Source organism: Equus asinus, chromosome X (assembly GCF_041296235.1).
Source record: "Equus asinus isolate D_3611 breed Donkey chromosome X, EquAss-T2T_v2, whole genome shotgun sequence".
Taxonomy (NCBI): domain Eukaryota; kingdom Metazoa; phylum Chordata; class Mammalia; order Perissodactyla; family Equidae; genus Equus; species Equus asinus.
Window position 1 is genome coordinate 37,704,798 of NC_091820.1, and position 13,201 is coordinate 37,717,998.

General features: G+C 39.6%; 1 pseudogene; it reads left to right on the top strand.

Annotated features, from left to right (window-relative positions):
* The first annotated feature begins 6,127 nt into the window (after nt 1–6,127).
* LOC123282763 (U6 spliceosomal RNA) lies at nt 6,128–6,226 on the top strand (annotated as a pseudogene).
* Nucleotides 6,227–13,201: the final 6,975 nt, after the last annotated feature.

The following is a 13,201-nucleotide window of genomic DNA, read 5'->3' on the forward strand; positions in this document are numbered from 1 at the left end:
GGCTAATCTTCCTCAAAAAAAATAAATAAATAGTAAACTATTTTTTTTTAAAGATTTTTTATTTTTTCCTTTTTCTCCCCAACGCCCCCCGGTACATAGTTGTGTATTCTTAGTTGTGGGTTCTTCTAGTTGTGGCATGTGGGACGCTGCCTCACCGTGGTCCGATGAGCAGTGCCATGTCCGCGCCCAGGATTCGAACCTACGAAACACTGGGTCGCCTGCAGCGGAGCGCGCGAACCCAACCACTCGGCCATGGGGCCAGCCCCAATAGTAAACTATTTTTAAAAAATTGTCTAGGTTGGAGCTTGGGCACCAGAATTGCTTCGTGGCTTCTTAGATGATGATTCTAACCCTGTTCTCTGGGCCTGTCTTCCCTGCCTAATCTTTTTCCCTATCAACATTTGTTCTCATCTATCAATTACTTGGGAAAAGATTTAATAAATTCATCTACAATAAGGCATTGATAACTAGTAAGAAGCTTAATGTGCTAGCCGTTAGTGGGCTTTTCCATTTTGATTATGAAAAAAAGAAAAGAGAAAAAGCTCTGGTGGCATAAATTCAGGCATGGGGGAGATATTTGGGTTGGAAAAGTTGCTTAGCTCCCAAGTCATATCATATAAGTTAGTGTTTTCCATGTTTTTGATATACACACACAAATATCCATTATAAACTTTAACTAAAAACAAGGAAACTGAATTTTAAAAATCAAAGAAAATAATATTTTACTATAGTGAGAATAACAAGAATTTATTTGCAATATTTCATGAAGACCCCTATATATAGTTAAATAATAACTGGAGTTATAGGTCAGGCTTGATATCCCTTTGATTTCTTTTCTTATCTTTATTTTCACCAAAAGAAAAGCCTCAATTCACAAATTAAAGTTGTTGGGAATGGCCACAAGTATTTGGTGGCTCTTGCAGATAGTTTTGGATATACATAATTGGATAGCACATTAACCTAGAAATTATGGAATGATTTCTCACTAAAGACTGCATTCAACACTCCATCAGACAGGAAGATGATAAGCTTTCACACTTAAAAACTGGAAGGGTGGATGTTTCAACTTGGAAGACAGTAGGAAATGGATCTAATCTTTTCTTTGGTTGCATTCTGCTGTGAAAGGAATTTTTTCATGCTTCCTTACAATATGTGGATGTGCTTTTTATTTTTTTATTTTGTTTTCCTTTTTCTCCCCAAAGCCCCCAGGTACATGGTTGTACATTTTTAGTTGTGGGTCCTTCTAGTTGTGGCATGTGGGACGCCACCTCAGCATGGCCCGATGAGCGGTACCATGTCCATGCCCAGGATCCGAACTGGCAAAACCCTGGGCCACCAAAGCAGAGCGCACAAACTTAACCACTCAGCCACAGGGCCGGCCCATGGATGTGGTTTTTAAATATGCCAAATTTTTTTCTCTGACAAGCAAAACAAAGAAAAATCATGAAGTCAAATTCCTGGTAAATTAACCATTTGTACCACATTTAAGTCACCTAAAGAAATCCTGATGTCATAAAATGGTAATGCTTAAGCCCTGAAGTGATAAGTTGAGTCTGTTCAAAATATGAAATATATTGCTAAGACACACCACTTGAAAAATTCAATTTAAATGATACACTTGGTCTATGGTGTTATCACTGTCATGAAGAAAAGCTTTAGGTTTCATCCCTCAAAAAACTTGGGAGAATATCTTTCCCCTCGATAGCCCTCATAAATCAGTGTGGAAAGATAGACTCATACTTACTGCCCATGTCTTCACTTAACATCATGGAAAGATGAACACTCAATGGGAGACATGTTATCATAATCCAAATCTTGACCCTTTTCTTCAACACTGAATCAAATCAAGAGGTATACTGTTGACCACTCATATTTCTTTGAATATATCTAAGTATGAATTGACATTCAGATGCTTCTTTTATTCTTGTGGCTGCAGCATCCTTCCTTGCTGCATGTATAGCTGCTGCTTTGTCAGTATTGATTTTATCTCAACTTTTTCAATCTTTAGCACACATCACAAAATGATCTTTAAATAAATGAATATTATCTTCTCTTGAATGCTGGTTTTTCACTGATAAATGGAACAAAAGTTTACTAGCACTTTTCTTGAACATATCAATATGCCAACTGAAAATATTCCATAGCATGTTCACACATTAGAAATTATTCTTCCACTGTGTAACCCAATGATATTATGAAACATATAATGATGATAAAGGAATTGTGCCAAAAATTCATTTTGAATTTTTTTGAATATAATAGTTGCCACAAACTTTGTGGTTAGTGTTATAAGTTTCTTAGAAATTGTGTTAGAAGTAGTGCATATACTCTAAGCAGTGCAATTTTGTTGATGCCATTGTAGTTTGGGCCTCTTATCTCTCATTAGTAATGACATTCATCAGTTTAGTACTGAAAAGCATTATTTGCTGCTTTTCCTGGTGACATTTGAGTGGTTACCAGAGGGTGCTGGTGTGTACTTTCTATGAAAAGGTTATGAAAGCTACAGTGGCATCACTGGATAAAGTTTCATAACAGACTACAGTTTCCACACAATAAAAATCAGAGTTCAGATATTCATTGTTTTAATTCCTCTTTACTAATTTCTGCATCTACATTAGCAGAAATTGTTTTTTATTATAGAAAAGCCGTGTATTAATCATGAAAAAGTAGCAATGTAAATTAAAAGCTTTATTGTCTCATATATTTTCGGATTTACTTGTCCTAGTGCATGTATCTTCACATTCTATATTTAACCCAAAGTCAAGCTCACTATTTACGTTTTTAATGTTACCTTGAGTCGCTATTGTTTTTCATCACTACTTTCGTACTTGGATGAACCACTTTTGAGCCATTAATACATTTTAGGAATTAGAGATAAAATGCAAAAATATAGTAACCATGAAACATGCAAAATTAAGAACATAACCAATGACAAGAGCAAATAACGTGGCACAAACAACAGCTTGTTAGCTAAACGTTAGCCAAGATGAACCAATCACTGCATTTCTTGTAGTACATGAACAGCCTCACCTATTAACACCACATTGAGAATTTTAGGGAAAAAAATCATGATTAGTCAGGTGTAACCCTGTCATTATGTCCCACAAGCTTCTGCCATAGAATGGAAGTACATTCCATTACCAGAAAGGAGACCATTATACACATGGGGAAACTGAGTCTTACAGAGGCAAAGTGACTTACCCAAAGTTTCACAAGTGTGAATCAAACCCAAGTTGCCCTGGTTGGGCAATTAGTTGCCCCACTTAGGCACCAAGATAAGCATCATCTCCTTTGGCATTGATAAGGAGTGACTGAAAGAGGTGAGGATATTTAGATTGGGAAAGAGAAATCTGGCTAGGGAGCAAGAATGGAAGAGGAAGCTGTGTTCAAATATGTGATGGACATTCCTGAGAATAAGGGGCAGTCCTGTCTGGCTGGTTGTCCTGAGGGCAGAACATGGGTGTGTAGGAGGAAGTTACAGGGGAGCAAGTTTGGCTCACCAGCAGGAAGAACATTCTATCAAGTGGAATCCTGTGCCTGCTGAGGCAGGGAGCTTCCAGGTCTGTCCCAGTTCACTTAGAAACTGGGTGGGGAGAGCATGGCACAAAGGGTGAGGAGGGGAGTCCTACACCCGCTAGAGAGGGTGGGAGCAGGCAATCTGAAAAATTTTTCTAGCCTGAGTCTGATAATGGCCCGGAGGGAGAAGGATTGATGAAGTGGGACAGATGGACTCTAGGCCCCTTGTGTACCTGACACTCTGGTGCCTTGGGTCGGCTCTGTCTGTCTCCTGCCTGCCCAGCTTCAGCGTCACCTGTTTCCTGGGTGGCCAAAAGGAGCCTGTGAGCTTCAGGATGGGAGACTGAAACCTCTGCCTCTGAAAGACATACGGCTGTTTCTCCTGCAGCAGTCAAGGTCCCAAGTCCACACTGGGGTCCCTTCCCCTCCTCAGCTCCCTGAATCTAAAGTTCAATGTTGGGAGCAAGAGAACAGAAGGGACTCGCTGCACTGTCTGCACTTGGCAGCCAATACTGGTGAAATGTGAACAGCTAATAGGACTCACCTTAACCTTTGGCCATTCTCAAACCACAGGATGCCTTCTACTTGAAAAATATAGTTGGAGACCCTCTAGCTTAACTCCACCACATGGGCAAGTTGTAATCTTCATATCTAATAAACCTCACCTTGGATTTAAGTATAAATGCAGCAGCAGCAGAACAGGCACACTTTTCCAAGGTCAACGGTAGAATTTTAGAGACTTATTTAAACCCCCTATTTGCAATGTTATAGTATTAGCTGTATGTCTAATTATAGCTGGCAGGAGGATCTCAAGGAATTCAAGAACTCTCTATGGCAGTGTTTGGGGTGGCTAAGAATGTTCTCCTAGGCCCAGGACTGATATACAGCTGGTATGCATTGTGATTAAAATTCTGGGGTTAAAATATTAACATACTTCTGTATTGGTTTGTAAATAGCCACTGCGTAAAGCCTCTCAAGTACTCCTTTGGCCCTGGCCACTCCAACCTCCCTCTCCCCAGGCTCCTGCCATGCCTTCCTATGATCCAACAACTACAGGGAAATGACTGACGCAGAGGGGACCTTCCAGACCCAGCTCCTACTGAGACAAAAGGTGTTTTAAAGGTTTTGAGTATTATCTCTTATTAAGTCTCAAGTCTTTTGTCTGGGAGAGGGGACATGAGACTTGGGGTCAAGTACTTCAGTGGCGAGAAGCCAAACTTGGAAGAATTTTAGGTACTATATGTAAAGAGGAAATAAAGAGCAATTTAGTTCAGGAAGAAGATTCAGTGAAGGGCTGGGTTCTAATTCCCAACATCATGACCTGAAGCAAGACACTTAAGCTCTTTGTAAGATAGTAGATTTAGTGTTATAAAGCTTCATAATACGTTCCAAGAGCTTCTGAGGAAGGACAAGAAAGGTTTTCTTTAAATCTATAAATTGAGATTCGTTGATTACTGTTATTATTCCTCTGATAGTTTTGAGTACAGTGGAGTACACCATTTTTTTTTATAATGCGGTGATCCTCCTTGAAATATCTGTCACATTTAATAATATCAACTAAAATTTACCGAGCACTTACTCAACCAGACACTATTCTAAGCACTTTACATTTAGCGTCTAATTTAATACAAATATTCAGGTAGACATCACTGTCATTACTATTTGATGTTGAAAAAACTGAAACCAGGGATTATTTAACCTGACCAAGTCACTTGGCTGGTAAGTGGCTGAGCAAGGTTTTGAACTGAGGCAGTCTGATTTCAGAGCCTACATGTCTACCTACTATGCTATACTGACACAGTCGACCAAACTCTACTACTATTGAAAACCTGCTATATGCCAGGGAACTTTCCTATAAATTACTTCATTTAATCCTCCAACATCTACCTTAAGGCAGGTATCATCATTGTCATTTTACAGACAAGGAAACTGAGGCTCAGAGATGAAGCTACTCATCCAAGGTCACTCAGCCAATAACCATCAGAACTGCAGCTCTAACCCAAATCTTTCATGCCAAAGGCTGTGCTTTCCTGCTTCACATGCTTTCCCATCTCCCAAATAATTTCCCTTCTTCTAGTACCTTTATTCTTCCTCATCTTTATGTTCTTTTATGGTCATCTTCAATCTTCCAGATTGGTAATTCCCTTCCTGGGATCCCTGGTAACATTCAGCCTTTAACATTGCCCCTCTGACCAGTCTGTAACTTGCTCTTCATTAAAATGTCCCCCAGATTTAGTGTCCATTGAACTTTTCCTAAACTAATCTTTAACAAAATAGTTTCAAAATGATGATTTTTCCAGCTCTAGCGCTCCCATCTTCCAAATCCTGCACAACTGAAATCAGGAAGCTGTCCCTATATCTGCTTCCTGAGCCAGTCAAGTGAACTTACTGAATAACCACTGGATCAGTTACAGTACTTAGGCTGTGACTCCAGATATATGACTAATTCTCACTTAGGCAATAAAGACACTTCATGATCTCACATAACAAGAAGTATGGAACCAAGTCAATTCCAGGATTGCTTAATTCAGCAGTTCAATGATGTCTTCAAAGACACAGGCTCTTTCCATCTTTATGTTCTACCATCCTAATGTGTAGCAACATCTCCCCTTTATTCAATAGCACATATTCCCTAAAAGTGAAAAAATATAGAGAAGATTACCACGGCCCCTGTGAAGATACCTGAATTCATGAAGCATGCAATTTTTTTTTCTCAAATAACTCCTTTTTAATTGGGCTGTCCTCGATAACTCTATTAAAAATTACAACCCTATCTCTACGTTCCCTCTCTTCCTCCCCTGCTTCATTTTTCTCTATATCACTTATCACCATCAGGGATACCATATATTTTATTTATTTTCTTTCTCCCGCATTAGAATGTAAGCTCTGTGAAGGCAGAGACTTAAGTCTGTTTTATTTACTCTTGTGTACCCAGAACCTAGAACATTCCCTGGCACATAGGATGCACTCAATAAATATTTATTGAATTAATTACTGTCCACAAGATGACTGCTACAGCACTTAACATCATATCCTCAAAAAACAACATTCTAACCAGCATAAAAGAGGCATGAGACAAAGAGGCTGTTTTCTCCCAAGGCTTGCAACTTTTATCAGAGAGCACAATATTTCTCAGAAACCCCACAGCAGATTTTTCCTAAGGTGTCATTGACCAGAACTGGTCACATGCTCACCAGTAGGCCTCACTAGGCAAATGGAAATGGGATTACCGAGATTGGCTTAAACCAATAATGATTCATCTCCCAGCGCTGGGCAAAGAACAAGTCTTTTAGCATAAGGAGGAGCATGTGAGGTTGTTGTGTGAGCAACCTACAAGGTTTGCCATAGGAGCTGAGCATACTCTTGAGAACATCTTCTAACTCCTGTTCTCCTTTCTGTCTCCCATGGCAGGACCACCCTCATCTATCTGGTCAGCTCCCATAGGAACTTTCTATCATTCAATTCAACATACCTAGCCCAGGTCTTGGTCTCTAATACCATTTCCCACTAAAAGAAGTCAGAGCTCCTTGGAGAAGTGGATGATTCCAGAGTTGGAGCAGGGTAGGCACAAGATGAGCCTGGAACATCTTATTATGTCAGAAAGTAAGGAAGTGCTCAAGAAACTAATGGGGTCATATCACAAGGACACAGGGACCAGATTGAGGGGGTTCCCACTGCCCAAATATAGAACAATTTGAACACCAAAGTAATTAAGGACAATAATGAATTATAAACCACTGAGGAAAAATAGGAATCCATGAGTTCATAGTGATAATAGAAAGATAAATAAAGGTGAAGGGAGGGCTCATGTTTATAGTAGAATACTGAGGACTGACTGGTAAATGTGGAGGGAGTGCTAGAGTTGGAAAAATCATCATTTTGCAACCATGATGGTAAAGATTGGTTCAAGCAGGGATCAATGGATACTAAATTTAGTGACATTTGAATGAAGAGCAGTTTATTTGCAGCCTCTTAGTGTGTCTTCCCACAGATTGCAAGAGGTAAAATAGTAACTACACAGTGAAATGATTGGGCAATATCTTGACCGGGTGATCAAAAGTAATATGACCAAATGAAGGGGCAGATGGACATTATATGCCTTCACATATGATTCTCTGAGAAGGACATAGCATCACCTATGTGGTACTCCAGCCTAGAGTATATAACCTGAATCTAACCATGAGGAAATATCAGGCAAGTACAATGAGGGACACTATATTTTTTAAAAAATGTAGAGTGGAGCAGACTGTATTCTTCAAAAATGCAAATGTCATAAAATATAAAGAAATACTGTAGAAATATTCTAATCGAAAGAGAATAAAGATACATGACAAGTAAATTTAATACCTGGTCCTAGACTGGATCCTGTACTGGCAGAAAGAAGCAAACAGCATAGCACAAAAAATTGCCAATTGCCACAATTGGAATACGGAATATTCCATATATAAAATACAGAAAGTAGATGAAATTAAAGTATCAGATCAATGTTAAAGTTAATGATGTTGATAACTGTACTGTGGTTATGTGAGAGAACACTGAAGTATTTATGAGTAAAAGGGCCATGATGTATGCAACATATTCTCAAATGGTTCAGGAAAAATCAACTACAATATATGAATAGATAGATAGATGATAGATGGATACTAGATAGATAGATATATGAGAGAGAGATCAAGAGTAAGCAAGCAGATGATAAAGTAAATGGGGAAAATGCTAGCAATAGGTGAATCTGAAAGAAGGGCATATGAGTCTTCTTTGTACAATTCTTATTCTTACAACTTTTCTATAACTTTGAAACTATATCCAAATAAAACATTTTTAAAAATACAGCTCATGATCCATCCCATCCTGTTTAGAAGCCTTCCCTACTTAGTTTTGTGGAGGCTCTCAGGGCTACAGAATAGTGAAGGATGTCACTCATGTATTTGCATGTTTTGGCAAAAATGAACACATCCCAATTATTTGTGGGAGATCTTCCAGAAGAATAATTACTCAACAAACATTTATTGTGTGCCAGGCACTGTGTTACATACATGCTGGCACAAAAGGTGACTAAAGCAAGCTTCTTGCTCTCAAAAATTTCATGAATAGATATATAAGCTATGTGTCAAGTGCTATTGCTATAGGAATGCACAGGTTCTAGAAAAAGCCAGAAGACAGTTATCTTATTCAGCCAAGAGAGGGGATCAGAAATAAGAAAAGAATGCAGAGAGGTCAGGGAACATTTCCCAGAGAAGATTCTTGAGTTAAGCCGTAAAACGGTTAGCTGGTGGACAATGAGAATGGAGGAAGGACATTCTTGGCAGATAGAAAGGAATGAAACAGGTAGAGTAGTAGTTCAGAAGACAGATTCTGGAACTAGACTGCCTTGGCTCAAATCCCAAATATGCCACTTATGAACTGCATGACCTTGGGTAAGTTAGTTACCCTCTCTGTCTCAGTTTCCTCATCTGTCACATGGGCATGATGACATTACCTACCACATAGGATTATTGTTGATGATTAAATTATAAAAGATGATGCATTTCGGGGCTGGCCCTGTGGCCGAGTGGTTAAGTTCGCGCGCTCCGCTGCAGGCGGCCCAGTGTTTCGTTAGTTCAAATCCTGGGCGCGGACATGGCACTGCTCATCAGACCACGCTGAGGCAGCGTCCCACATGCCACAACTAGAAGAACCCGCAACAAGGAATGCAAAACTATGTACCGGGGGGGCTTTGGGGAGAAAAAGGAAAAAATTAAATCTTAAAAAAAAAAAAAAAAGATGATGCATTTCGACCACAACCTGGCACATATATGTGCCAAATAAATATGAGTTCAGTTCATGTCTCTTTCAGGAAACTAAAAGTTTCAGTTAGTAGAGTGCAGGGCTCATGTCAGGGAATGTAGGGAAAAAGGTGGGAGGATGTGATACCAACCTAAGGAATTCATACTTTAGCCTAAGAGCAATGGGAAGTTATTGAAGAGTTTTAATGACTTGACCAAATTTGTGCTTTAGAAAGGTCCTTCTGGCTTGAAGAATGAAGCAGGGTAAGAACAGAGGCAGAAAAGCCAGTGAAGAGGTCATTGTATTAGTTTGGATGAGAGGAGATGAGAATCTGAGATAGGATCGTGACGCAGAGTGTTCTTGAAGAGGGAACATATTCAAGAGATATCATGGGAGTACAAGTCAAGTTTAACTCCCAGATGCCTGACTTGAACACCAAGATGGATAAAGGCTCCATCCTCTGAGATAGGGAACAGAGAAAGTGCAAGGTTTTGGAGGTGGGGGACAGAGATGATGAGTTGAGTTTCTCCATAGTAAGCTTGAAGGGCCTGTGGGACATCCAAGTAGAGATGTCTAATAAAAGGTAGGATATACAAGGCCGGGATTCACTATCTCTTAAGACTCACAAAGCAAATTCTACCATTTTCTACCTGTGTGGCCTCCAACTAGCGGTATGCCTTTGCTGAGCCTCCATTTCTTCCATTATAAAACGATTGTGATGATTAAAATGCCCCAGTGTAAGCAAAAAGCAGTCAATAAAGTATAAAGTATGATACAAATGCCAGATATTTTTCTTTTGGGGAGAGCTGACACAGAGAAAAAAAATCTCACTTCTTAGATCATCTTTTAGGAAACTTTCCCCTCTGGGGCCATAAAAAGTGTTTCAAGAATACATAGAAACAGCCCTGCCTGTCCTAAGACTGTGTTTTTCTCCCCTTCTATTTTATCTAGAATAAAAATTGTCGGATCAGAAACTTGAAAATAAGTCTTCAATGGGCTAGAAGGAGCCAAAGCTGAAATTAGGGACTACAGAGGCCAAAATGTGAGGTAGAATTTAAAAGTTCTAGGGGTACGTCATCTTTATTGAGATTTGGCTAACTTCTAGACACAATGGTTAAATTCCAGTCCCTGACTAGAAGCCGCTTTGCCAGGCCTTTTGCAAAGTGCTTGGTTCTCGCCTATCCTTATGGAGTTGGTTTGTAACCACAGAGGCCACACAACAGGCATCCTAATTCTCTGTACCACAAACTAACTTCTGTCTGCAAATCCTTAGGGGCTTGCCTGTAAAAAATGCACCCTTGCTTCAATGGCCTTGCCTCATAATTTTCCCATGAACATCCTCACAAGCCCCTGAGTTCTTTTAGAAGAGCAGATAGAGAATTAGCTATTCAGGTTGCAAAACTGACTTTATTTGTAGAATGTGGGAGTACACAGTCCCTCCCCAGGGAGGGAGTATACAGTCTTTCTATTCAGTTCAGCTTGTCAGAGATTCACTTATTAATTGGTATTTTATTGGGCTGGCATTTTTGTTGCATCCTCAGATTTTATGACCCTGATCTTTGAATCAGTCATCTTTGAATCTATAGGCCCAATAAATATACCAGTTTCTCAAAATCTCTGTCACTCTCTGTGTGGGTGATGAGGAGCTTCACTTTCCTCACCTGTAAAATAGAAATATTAATAGTTACTTGCAGAGCTGTTGTGAGGACTAAATGAGATTATACACTGAAAGTACATACCCTCCGCATTCGTTCAAAAAATATTTACTGAGAACGTACTATATGCCAGACACTGCTACACGCATTGAAGATGCAGCAATGAACAAAGACAAATATTACTACCCTCGTGGAGTTGATACTATGGTGAAGAAAGTCTGACAAACAACTAAATAAGTAAAATGTATAATATGACAGATGGTTATAAAAGCTGTAGAGAAAAATAAGACAGGATAGGGGAATAGTGAGTGCCAGTCAGAGTTGGAGATCACCACACAGTAGGTGCTTCATATATGGTAGCTACTTCTGTTAGGTATCTTCGGTCTCTATACCTCAAGCATTACTTGGATATAGATCCCAAGTGCTTGCAGTAGTTCAAAAAACATATATCAAAACCTAACTATGGATCAGGGACTTGCTAGATTTTGGGGGTGTAAAGATGAACAAGACATGATTCATAGCCACAAGGATCATTTCAATACCCTGTAGTAAGTGATCAGACCTAGGGTGAGGAGGGAAGAAGATAGAGGAGAGTCACTTAGCATGATCAAGGGTCAGGAAAGGCTTTCTGGAGGTGCTGTTGTCTAAGTGGAGGCTCAAAGGCTGAGAGGAAAGCTATTGGAAAGGGTGAACTTGGCAGAAGAAATTATACAGGCAAAGTCACAAGACCATGGACTAGTGAGGTGAGTGAAAAAGAACTACATGATGTTCAGGGCATGGAAAGTAGCAGGAGATGAAGCCAGAAAAGTAGGCACAAGTCAGGAGGACACAGGGAGTCAGATCATGGACATCACTTAGAGGACAATTATGGAACAACGAGAAGTCCTCAGGTAAGAAAATTACATGGTCAGATTTGCATTTTAGAAAGATTACTTTGTAGAAAAAAAGAAAGTAAAAGAAAAGAGATCATGCTGGCTGCAGTTGGTAGGATAGACTATAAGGAAGTTGAAATTAGAGGCAGAGAATTCAGATAGGACACTACCAGAATAGTGCATGCAGGAGAGTATGAGAGCTTGGATTGCAGAGATGGAAAGGAAAAGATGGATTTGAGGAATATTTGGGAAGTAAAATTGGAAGGCCATAGTGGTTGATTTAATTAAGAATGCAAAATCAAGAGTGATTCCCAAGTTTCTGGCTCGGGTGGATGGTAGTGCTACAATGGGAAGTAGAGAACAAAGGATGGATTCCCTGGGAAAAATGTTGAGTTCGGTTTCGGACACTCTAAATCAGATTCAATGGATTATTTCCAGAAGAGACTCTTTTGGGATTTGGTATACTTTAAGGTTTTGCAGTCAGGTGTAGTTGGGTCCAGATTATAATTTGGGGGTAATAATAAAAATTTACCCCATGGGATGGTAAAGATAAAATGATATAATGCACAGGAATTGCTTAGCACAATGCTCGACACATAGTGAATTCTAAGTATAGATTGGGTATTAGCTATTATTATTAGCCTTTTTCTATGCTCAGATCACATCTCCCACTTCTGCTCAACTCCTCTAAGTTTGCTTCTAAGGTTTTCTAGCTGACTTGCTTCTGTCTCCCTAGCATACTCCTTTGGGAGCTGCCCCATGAATTTCTACAATCTGCGTTAATCATCCTGCTTACTTTCTAGTTTCTTCATGGTCTTGAAAAGAACTTCGGCTTTATTCTGCACATGATTTCCCTGCTGAGACACTATCTCAGGCTCCCCTTGACCTTCAGGTCACCATGATTCATACTGCTTGTAGAAGGAATTTTTAACAGGTATGTCTCTCCGGGCACCAATCTACTTGGTATCAGCACAAACATTAAATGCCCCCTCTATCATCTGATAATTTTGTTACTGGATGAGACTGTCCAGTGCAACAATTTTGATGATGACAGCTACCACACATTTAGCAGCTATTAGGCCAGGGACTTGACATTTATGCTCCCATTTTATCCCTATAAACCTTCTGAGGGAGGTAGGTGCTACTATTATCCCAATTTTGTAGCCAGAAACTAACATTTATTGAGCATTTATGTGATATCAGGTACTGTGTTAAGCACTTTGCATACATTAATTTATTTAATTCCCATACCATCCCCAAATGTAAGCACCCATTATTTAAATGAACAAATTAAGTCTTAGACAAGTTAAAGTAGCAGGCTTAAGGTCACACAGTTGATATTGGCAGACTGGGACTGGAAATATTATTGTGTTTGCTCCTGTGCCCTGCTACATG